We start from the raw sequence: 10,362 nt of genomic DNA, 5'->3' as shown, positions 1-10,362 counted from the left end.
CATATGATCATTTCAGAACACAGAGGTTTAGCAAGAATGTTTAGCGGGGTAAAATATTATCTTTATCATGCTGAGTGTTCATAAAATGCTGTTGACTGGAGTCCGGTATGAACAGCAACACTGGCATTGGATGTAAAAACAACGTAGTGGAGTCACGTGTAAACACGATGTGTCGACTGAACATGGATCGAAGTGAGACCCGATGAGATGACAGAGCTATGGTGTGTGTGGATGTGACAATTCCGTTACACATCCGACAAAGACGCGGGGTCACAGTATAACCGCTTGCCCCTAAATAATTTCGATTAAACGCTGCAGCCCAAGATAGACTAGGGACCGCGAACAATGGAGAGCTCTGACTGCCTCAAGCGTCCAACGACGCAGGAGCGTCTCAGTGCATAGGTTGAAACTGAAAGACATGCAGTGAAGCCTGAACAACTTCACGAATACTGCTATGTGCTTGTTGGTCATTGAGGCTGCTGACATGGGGTGGGTAGGGTGGGGTGCGGGGGAAGGGGGTGGGGGTTACTGTCTCAGTCTTTGGTCGGTCTAATGCCAGGGTATTTCAGAAGTGTAGAAAGCGACTTCAGTTGGTGCTTCATCATGTCGACGTAGGCTGACGACCAGACAGGCTTCATCTGTTGTCTTCTCTCCTTGTCGGGGTGTCTTGATTTCCATCTACAGACCACCACACAAACACTGATGAAGGACAGGGACTGAGCTAAAGTATGACTGCATCACACAGAAACAGACATGCATAGTCAAGGTAATGACATCAGGAAAACAAACCATTCGCGTGACTCAACTTTTGCACCTTTCCAGTGGGTAAAATGGAATGACTTCAATATGAATATTTTCAATGGAATTATTGAGAATTACAACAGGCTGTTGGGATCACTAGACGTGATTATTCCCCATCTGTTCTGTCACTGCCGAATCACTATAAGCACAGAGAATCAGTAACTGTGTTGATTCGCGTGGTTATACACAGCTCTAAATACATAAACGTCCATGATGGGGTCGCTCAGACTCACTTTCTCGCCAAGGCATTGTTTGAAATGAACACATGCAGGGCCTTACCTTCTGTATATACATACTTTCTCTGACCTTTTAGGTTACCTGTTGTGTATGCGTGATAATCTCCCCCCACCCCCACCCCCACCCCTCCCTTCTTGTCGGTATCGCCATGTCAAACAATGTGCACAGGATCCAATACTGTCTGGTCTGTGAGGAGCAAAATGCACACCATTTCATATTTCAGTTGGCTGTCATTTTATTTGCATTTTCTGTTTTATTTGTTGTTTTCTTGATTTTGTTGTCGTTGGTGTTCTTGGTATTTCATCCTGGTGATTTATTTTTCAAAGGGAAATGTGGGGGTTGGGATGGGGCGTGTTGTGACCATTGGAAATGGCGGATTTGGGGTTTTTAAGGAGGAGAGAAGGGGGGGAGAGGGGTGGGGGGGGGCTGGGATTATTCTTTATGTGTTGTTCCTTCGTTTCTTCTGAAACTGGGAATATGTATGCTCCCTTGTGTTAAAGTACATGTGTGTGTGAATGTCTGTCTGTCTGTCTTTCTGTCCGTCTGTATGTCTGTCTTTATGTGCGTGCATGCATATATGTGTGTGTGTGTGTGTGTGTGTGTGTGTGTGTGTGTGTGTGTGATTTGGTGCGGTTTGGTATTTGTGTGTGTAGGTGTGCAATTGATGTACGTTTCTGTGTGCGCACACGCGCACGTGGGCGTATGCGCAATGCGAATAATGTACTTGTGTTAACAACAACTGTTTCGTTCCAATACTTTTTTGTTTTTAACCTAAACGTGACACATTGCGTTTTTTGTTTTTGTTTTGTTTTTTAGTTTTTGGTTTTTCAATAGTGCGGTGCCGACGCTGTTGTGTGACTCCCCTATTCTGAGACAGACCGGCAAATCACCCACCACAGCACAGCACAATGAAACACAAAACATCTTGCGTGATCCTCAGCTTTGAGTACAATCCGCGCGCCACGAAGAAGCCTGTTATCGACTGGGCAGATTTGCTGTTTCACTGTTGACAGACTCTTGCAATAAAGGCGTGGTAATTAGCTGGAAGAGAAAGCAGTGGGGAAATAGTTGCGAGGGCAAATGCCAGATGGAGCGCTTCGGCGTTTTTGCGCCATTAATTGACGGAAACTCCCTAACCTGACCTAATACCGCCGAGGGTGTTTTCGTTGTGCTAATTGTGGAACGTGATCGGGATTTTATTTTCGTTGGCACATAACCTATGTTTGTTTGTTTGGTTGTTTGTTTTTCTGTGGCAAATAGGCTTTTGAACTCAGTGGCACATGTTTATGTCTGTGGAAGGTAGATTGTGATATCTATGAAACTACGATTTCGGTTATCAATATAAACTGTTATTTCAATGGCAAAATATTGTATCAATACTATGTGTTCAAAAGCACGTTGTTTCAATGGCGAATACATTGTGATTACGACGGTTTAAAAAAAATACTACATCAATGGCAAGTAAATTACGTTTTCTGTGGAAGAAAATCTGTGATTTTGATGGAAGATAATCTATGATTTTTGTCGCAAGTGTACCATGGGTTTAGCGGTAAATGAACTATGATTTTACGACTTAATAAACTACATCAGATCCCTTCTTGCTTGACAGGGTTTTTTTTATACGCACCTATCTCAAAGACTGAAGAATTATTAAACAGTTCGTTCTTATATACCATTTCTCTGCAGATAACATCAGATCAATGACCTTTCATAGCTCGAATCATCGTAAAAGCGATGCAAAGGCGTGCCGGTTGGTAAAGTAAATGCAATAGACACTTCAGGCAGGAAATTGTCGAGTGTGTGTGTGTGTAGGAAAAAAAATTAAGGTGTCAAATGTGTGATAACATTGCATAAAACCATGTACCACCTGAGAACGAAAGGTTTGATTTTGTTGAACTAATTCATCCATTGCATGCATAGTATAATTATCGGTGTTGTATGTGTAGCCTATCAAAGTGTGATTTGTTGTTAGTTTTAAGGTGGTTGTTGTTGAAGCACTTGTGGTTATGTTATAAAGTAGATTTGTCATCTACAACCGGTTTGCTGTGTGGTGTGGGTGTAGATGCGGGTGTGTTTTCGCTGTGCTTGATATAACACGACGTTATGAGTGGGTGCGTGAATTACACTTTCCAAGTTGTAAACTTTCCACACGAAAAACCTCCGAACAATCGGGCGAATCTTCTGGTCCAATATTATCGCCAGTCACTAAACTCGCTCAGTGCAATCAGGAGAAAACAGAAGCAATCATCAAGAGGAGGCAGCGGAAATGGATTGAACACATCATGCACAGAGAGCAAGGTAACGTCACCCGGACAGTCCTTCACTGGACCACCAGAAGGATGGTGCAAGAGAGGAAGGCCATAGAACACCTGGCGCAGAACAGCTGAAGAAGGAACTCAAGACCCTGAAGTACGCCTGGAGTACCATTCAGAGACTGGCCCAGACGTACTGACTGAGCGACGGTTCTTCGTTCCTGCCTTAAATGCCGCGGGCAAAATAGGCAGAAAGCAAGGAACATGAAACATGAAGTACAGATCCATTTACAAAGTGTCATTATTTGCATCTGCAAAGCCTTCGTTGTTGTGTCGGGGAAAAATATGGTTCGTGCATATTAGTAAGACGACAATCCCAAAATATCCATACCGACGCCAGGGAAAGCTAATGGGTTTGTTGAGTTTTGATATAGCCTGGTCTATTGATTAGTTTGTTCTTTTCATTACATGTCAGATTTTACATACCTGGGTTTAATTCACATAACTGTCCTTTACATTATCAGTTTACTTAGCCTGCACATATTTCAGATTTCAGATGATTTATTCATCTAAGGCCATAGCCCCATATGAACAGGGGGCGATAACAGAGATTAACATGCGTCACTACAACTATGTAAACACAATAAGCATAACCAGATACCAAAACAATAATATTAGGATACTAGTGTTTCTCTCAGCTGAAGTGATCGAAATAAATACATAGCTACACTGCATATTGTTTCATTATCAATCGATGACATCAATAAACATAATCTAAACAGACATGGGTGTGTATAATATTTCTTCGGAATGAATTTAACTCGAAGGTCTGTTAGGGCTGGGCACTTCAAAACAAAATGAACTTCATCCTCTCTGGATTCCTCGCACAGAGGACATAATAATTCTGAATTATTCACGGTTTTATAACGATATCTGTGTACTTTTATATCAGAAATACCAAATCTAAATCTAGTTAGAGTACATCGCAGGTGTCTGTTCACGTGACACAAAAGGTATCTCCTCACTGTGTGATTAAACATATACATTCTATGCATACTAAACCTTTCACTTGAACAAATGTGGCTTTCTCACTCTTGCCACCTACAATCGATCAATCTTTGGTGAAACATTTGTACAAATCTATTTTCATCACCTACTCCTTGATACTCCCATGCATACCCAAATCCAAGTTCGTACAAACACATTTGTACATTTGACACCCAATTTCGTTTGCCTCTTTGGTCTAGATCATATAACATATTGTATGATTTGCATGGCAGTCTATGAATATTCATTTTCAGTAATTTTAACCAATACCGAATGCATTTAACAGCACAGAGAGAGAGGGGGGGAATGAGAGAGGGGGGGAGAGAGTGAGGGGAGAGAGAGAAATGCGTGTGCAATAAGGGGACATGGGGGGGGGGAGGGAGAGAACCACGATACTCACAGATAGTCGCTTAACGTAATGGTGGTAGATGCAGCAAATCTTATGTCTGTGCATTACAACAGACAGCAGAGAGGTCCCAGCCTTAAATGACAGATGAACTTCTAAATCACTCTTGACACATCGTTTTCTTTCAGTCAGATCATCGTACGAATCAACAAATCGTGTTATCATGCTCAAGATTTTGGTACATACATACATACATATATATATATATATATATATATATGCTGTTTTTCAGACGATCAACCGACGTTCAGTGTTTATTTCTGTATGTCAAGGGTGGGAAGGGAGAGGAGGAAAAGAAGGTGGCAGTCGGTGTAGATTCGTTGCAACAGCCAAGGCAGAGCGGTTCTCTCAGAGTGAAGTGGTGGGCGTGGTGGATTGGGGGCCGAGGGGTTCGGGGGCGGGGAGGTATTTCGCGCTGAGATCTTACTGATCACTTTCGTGAGAGCGCAGGATATCCCAAATCGATGAACTGTTTCTGTCCGTTCCCTATCCCTCCATTACCATGAGAGTCACCCGCTTGATTCCTGTCAGACCGTTCACCGAGTAACCGGATCACTGTGTTTTCCATCGGATTCCCGGTGTTCTGTTCTGTCGAGGCCAACAAGCTTTACTGAAGAGGCAGAAGAAAACACAGGTCATGCGGATGAGACGATAAATCGAGGTCCCGTTTACAGCACCTACTAGCGCACGTAAAATAACCCACGGCATCGAAAAGGTTACCCTGGCAAAATCCAGTTGAATAAAATCCACTTTGGTAGTAAAACAAATAATTATACTTGCAGGCAGAAAAAGGAAAATAGATGGCGCTGCATGACTGCCACGCCCTCTCCTCGGGGAGAGCAGCCCGAATTTCACTCAGAGAAGTATATTGTGACAATACAACACAATACAATGCAATGTGATAGGAAAATGTAGGGAGAGCTGGACAGTACAAGGTCTTCAGAGAAGAAGCCCCTTTCAGTCAAGTGTTTTGGCCATTAACTCCTTACACTCTAAGGGGGCCGGGCCACAGCCAGATCATGACTCCTGGATGCCCTTGTATTGCCGCCTTTTTTTTCTTTTTTTCCTGGTTCGAACCCGCGCCACTTGAGGACTGAGTCACCTTTTCTGGGAGACGTTTTAACCACTGAGCCATTGTACGCCTAGTTTGAGTAGGGAAATTCAATCCTTATGAAGTTTACTTTCGTTCCTCCTCGACCAGATCCAGATGGAACTCTTTTCTGCTTCTTCTGCCATTGCCTTGAGAGCCCATGTCCTCTCTCTGCCAGAAATCGACGGCTGTTTCATGAGGCGATAGGCAGATGCGCTCACAAACCCTCTTGCACCAATCTTTATGGCAAGGACTTTGGCTTGGAAGCCAGATTCTCTCAGGCTGCTGGCTAGACTAGGCTACTTCTCGATCTTGTAGATGTGGGCTTCCTCCATAGAGGCAACCATGTGTTTGTTCTGTATTGTCCGTGTGTTCTGTGTGACTTGTTCAGGATTAAAGAGGCTATGCCAGTCTTGAATAAAAGCTAATTTGTGTCTGCACATTTCTTCTGTCTTTGCTGCTGTGTGCACATGTCAAATGATCTGTGTAAGGACAGGCCCGGCACATCCTTTTTTTGAGGAAGTGTCTGGGTTTATTCCAATGTACGTTTTATCTACCTGAATCGGTAGCGTAAGCAGCACTGACTTGAAGTTGTGTACCTTGTGAATGGAGAGAGTTACCACTCTTTACTAGTTGTTAATCATTTCATCTCCTGGCTTCATCGTTTGTTAACTTCCTCCATTCTGCTTTCATATGGCACAGTGAGCTCAATCAGAATCGCTTGTTTCGTTGCCTTGGAATGGAATACCATGTCAGGTCTTATGTCGCTCTTGCTGATGCAATCCAACTTGAATCCAATACAATACAATACAATACACGGCCGTTTCGTGGAGACAGAACTGACCAACACAGGGAGTTCCTTTTGAGGAGTTAAGGCAAGATCAGTGGACAACTGTCGGTCGTTTGACTAACGCATGATTACAAATGTGGCGACAAGAAGCTGGGTGGTTGTAGGAGATGAAAGGAGTGGGCAGGAGAGGCTGGATATAATGGAGGAGAAAAGAGGACAAACAGCGACGGTCGATCTGCAGCAGTTTTTAAGCCCTCACTTCTTTTGTCATAATTGCGAATTAACGAGTGAACCTCACAAAGTTTCAGCAATTACACCCGCGTTACACCATCCGGTGATGATAAAGCAGTTTCTGTTTCATAACACAGGAACGGCAACAGTGGTGTTTGATTTGCCTGTGCATTAAAAAAATGATAATAATGATGATAATAATAATAATAATAATAGAAATGACACACAAATAGACACTCGAGAAAATACCGACGAAAAGCCGAAAACTGAAGGTGTACATTGGATATAAATGAAGATCAAAAGCAATGGGTGGTTTCACTTCAGCAATGGCATGCTTCCACAGAAGAATTTCTATTCGAAAATCTGCATAAATATGTATCTTAACGTTACAACACCCACCTCTCTCTCTCTCTCTCTCTCTCTCTCTCTCTCTCGTTGTTCATATCATAAATATTCTCTGTGTACAATTAGGTATACCCCCTTCAGACAGGGACCGCGGCCTAATCTGAATAAAAATATTCGCATTCGCATTCGCGATCGCATTCTCTCTCTCTCTCTCTCTCTCTCTCTCTCTCTCTCTCTCTCTCTCTCTCTCTCTCTCTCTCTCTCTACCTCATGAGTAACAAGTGAATAATCTTCAGACTGAGAGAAATGTCACCCAGTATTGTGTCCTACAGTTATCGAAGGGAACTTTTGACGGTGATTCTGTGAAGCACACACACACACACACACACACACACACACACACACACACACACACACACACACACACACACACACACACACACACACACTTTTTTGTGTAGATCTGTGCATTTTGCTAAACGGAATCAAACCTCGATGAACGTGGTTTCCGTCTCTACGTGTGAAAGAAAGAATGTCTTCAGTGAACGTGATTTCGTTCTGTACGTGAGAGGGCAATACAAAAAAAAAAAAAAAAAATCGTCTCACAGAAGCCCTATACATACCAGCCAATGCCTCCGCTCTCCCTCTCTCAAGCCACACGCCTCCCCCACAAACCCCTCCTGTCCTCCCTCATTCCCTCAACGCCCCTCTCTCCTCCCGATCCCCCCAGCCCACCCCACTCCTTTCCAAACAAAACCCGCCTCAGTAAAAAGAGGGGACACAGAAAACAAATACAAAGAATGCACGTGCGGTCTTCCGCATAGAAAACTGAAGCCGAAAAAGTGTCGACGTTGTTCGCAAACAGCCTCTAAAAAAAAATAAAAAAATTAAAAAAACCTTATATTCACGTTCTTGTATTTGCGGTTAAAAGAATTAGAGAGGGGGAGGGGGGGTGTAGGAGGTCGGATGACGATGAGAAAGGGATAGATGAAGACAAATAACTGGAACAAGAATAAGAAGACGACGAAAAACAAAAAAAAATTAGAGAAGAGGAGGAGGAAGAAGAATGACAATGTCAATTCGACAATGTCATGTAATATAAGCTGATATTTGAATAATGTTCTATTAAAAAGATTGATTTGCAGAAAATTTCTACGTTGACCGAATAAAGTATTTCCGTATAAAAAAAAGAAGAAGAAGAAGACATATAAAAGAATCACTGAAAAGAATTACATTTTCCATGTTTCATTTTATCCACTTGAATTGATGCCACATTTCAGTTACAGTTCATTCTATAAAGGCGTATACAGGTATGTGACTTCCCCTCTCTCTCTCTCTCTCTCTCTCTCTCTCTCTCTCTCTCTCTCTCTCTCTCTCTCTGTGACAGTCCATCTATGTCCAGTTCTCTCTCTCTCATTCTCTCTCTTTGTTTGTGCATCATATATATATATATGTGTGTGTGTATGTGTGTGTGTGTGTGTGTGTGTGTGTGTGTGTGTGTGTGTGTGTGTGTGTGTACTCGTGGTATGCAACCCGACTCGGAGGCTATTGTCCTCTGGCTTTGATTTCCAGTGTGCCTGTCTGTCTGTCTGTCTGTCCGTCCGTCTGTCTGTACAGATGAACGTCAGGACATCATTGCACAATATCGTCGTGTATGTTCCCACCTCTCTCTCTCTCTCTCTCTCTCTCTCTCTTTGTTTGTGCATCATATATATATATATATATATATATATATATATATATATGTGTGTGTGTGGGGTGTTGTTTTTCCCTTGGTGTGTGTTAGTGTTAGTGTGTGTGTGTGTGTGTGTGCGTGTGTGTGTGTGTGTGTGTGTGTGTGTGTGTGTGTGTGTGTGTGTGTGTGTGTGTGTGTGTGCGTGTGTGTGTTACTCGCTTCCGTTCCGTACAGATGTGAGTGATGTTGTGTCTCTCAGTTTGACGCTGTGTTATACTCGTACATTATACATGTATTAAGTATTCAGTATAACTACATTTATATGCGTACATGTTTGTGTGTCTCTTAGAACAACGGCAGATGTGTAAGTCGGCCAAAGTGCTAATATCTTCACCGTTGGAAAATAAATAAAGATTCAATAAAGATTCATTCTCTCTCTCTCTCTCTCTCTCTCTCTCTCTCTCTCTCTCTCTCTCTCTCTCTCTCTCTCTCTCTCTTTCCACTGACTAACAACCGGTCCACATAGACAGAACGACGCCTCAGTGGTCCTCCCCTCCATCCCTCTACCGCGGTGGGAGGTGCCAGTGATTCGGACTGACGATGTGGGACAGCTTTGTGGATGGATGGACGAACACTGACACACCACCCCTACAGCCAGATTCCACACGCCGCGCTAACGCAGTTATCCGGCGAGCCACGGAAGGCTGAGGAGGAGGAGGTGGAGGAGGAGGAGGAGGAGGGACTTTGTTTATTAATGTCCCGTCACACATACTGGTGATTGTAGACATCGCTGACGGAGTCCATCCTAGAGCATTGTGGCGCTTCCAGACAGAGAGGTAAATGTGTTGTAAGGAGAGGGTGAGGGTGTTTATCGGATCAGACGTTTACCCACACAGTTCTTGTTCTTGTTCTTGTTGCTCACGTAGTCCAGCCGACCGCACAGGGCCATAACAGGACTGCCAAACCATACAAATGCTCAACCGCGTCAACACAACACTGTCATATCTAAATAAAATGAAAAAAAAAATTATTTTTTTTTTTAAATTTTTATTTTAAACACCAATACAAACCCACGAAACACTCACACGGTTGAGAAAACTTACTCGGGCTGAAAGTTCGTGCGATGAATGCGATAGATCTGATCGACGCATTGCTATCCGGCTCCAAGTGAGAAATAGATAGACAGATAGACAGACAGACAGATATATCAGTAGAGATACATATAGACACGGATAAACACACAGATACATAGATACACGTATAAGTCAATAGATAAGTAAATGATAGATACATATACATAGGACTAATAGATAAATAACAGAAAAAAATAAAATAGTAAATAAAGGAATAATAGATAGATGAATAAACGAATATGTAAATATGTAACTGAATACGTAAACCAATTAAATACATATACAAATAAATAAATAAATAAATAGGGAAAGATGACGACCGAACACAAACAGATCTTACGTCTATCGTCAGCTC

General features: G+C 42.7%; 1 protein-coding gene across 4 annotated transcripts in view; it reads left to right on the top strand.

Moving 5' to 3' along the window:
- Positions 1 to 3,038, top strand: part of LOC143300713 (uncharacterized) — a 205,043-nt gene extending 202,005 nt beyond the window's left edge. For all 4 annotated transcript variants that reach the window (XM_076614608.1, XM_076614599.1, XM_076614593.1 and 1 more), the window contains one exon: positions 1 to 3,038. This exon is cut by the window's left edge and continues 2,010 nt beyond it. The gene's annotated coding sequence lies outside the window, so the exon portion shown is untranslated.
- The last annotated feature ends 7,324 nt before the right edge of the window (positions 3,039 to 10,362 follow it).

Source organism: Babylonia areolata, chromosome 2 (assembly GCF_041734735.1).
Source record: "Babylonia areolata isolate BAREFJ2019XMU chromosome 2, ASM4173473v1, whole genome shotgun sequence".
Lineage (NCBI taxonomy): Eukaryota > Metazoa > Mollusca > Gastropoda > Neogastropoda > Buccinidae > Babylonia > Babylonia areolata.
The sequence above is the reverse complement of the archived record's forward strand: the minus strand, read 5'-3'. Positions and strand labels throughout refer to the sequence as shown.